The sequence below is a fragment of the Atta colombica genome, unplaced genomic scaffold (assembly GCF_001594045.1).
Source record: "Atta colombica isolate Treedump-2 unplaced genomic scaffold, Acol1.0 scaffold47, whole genome shotgun sequence".
NCBI lineage: Eukaryota > Metazoa > Arthropoda > Insecta > Hymenoptera > Formicidae > Atta > Atta colombica.
The window spans coordinates 4,274,493-4,275,034 of NW_017259536.1; positions in this window are offsets into that span (position 1 = coordinate 4,274,493).

A 542-nucleotide genomic window follows, 5' to 3' on the forward strand; every position below is an offset into this window, starting at 1 on the left:
ATATAAATATCAATAAGTATAAAACTATGTTTAAAAACTTTTGTTGTGTAGCTTGATACAAGTAAAAATAGTCTTTTAAGACTTGCGTGTACATATAACAGTCCTTCCTAGAAAGGAAGTTTACGAAGGCATATCGAATTGGTGTCAAGAATATATTAATGTGCTTCTATTACTATTCTCTGATATGTGTGCATATATGCATACATATAGCCTATTCCAGAAATAATTTTATTCTTTGAAGTCTTAAATTAATTTAAATCACATTTAATTTTATTTATCTTCTCAAAGTTTTGTCTCACATTTTTTTTAATTTTCAAATTTTTTTGCTTGTAACAAAACCTATTATCAGAACTGTTGGGAAAATAATAAGATAAACGGTATTCTCTGTTCAATATCAACTTGGGACACTGTATACACATGCATACACACACATTTATACATATATTATATACAACAAGGTATGAAAAAAGCATTCAGATAAACAAGTAGAGAAAATTAATTCTTTTCGTTTATTAAAAAATGCTTGTACCTTTATATAAGTA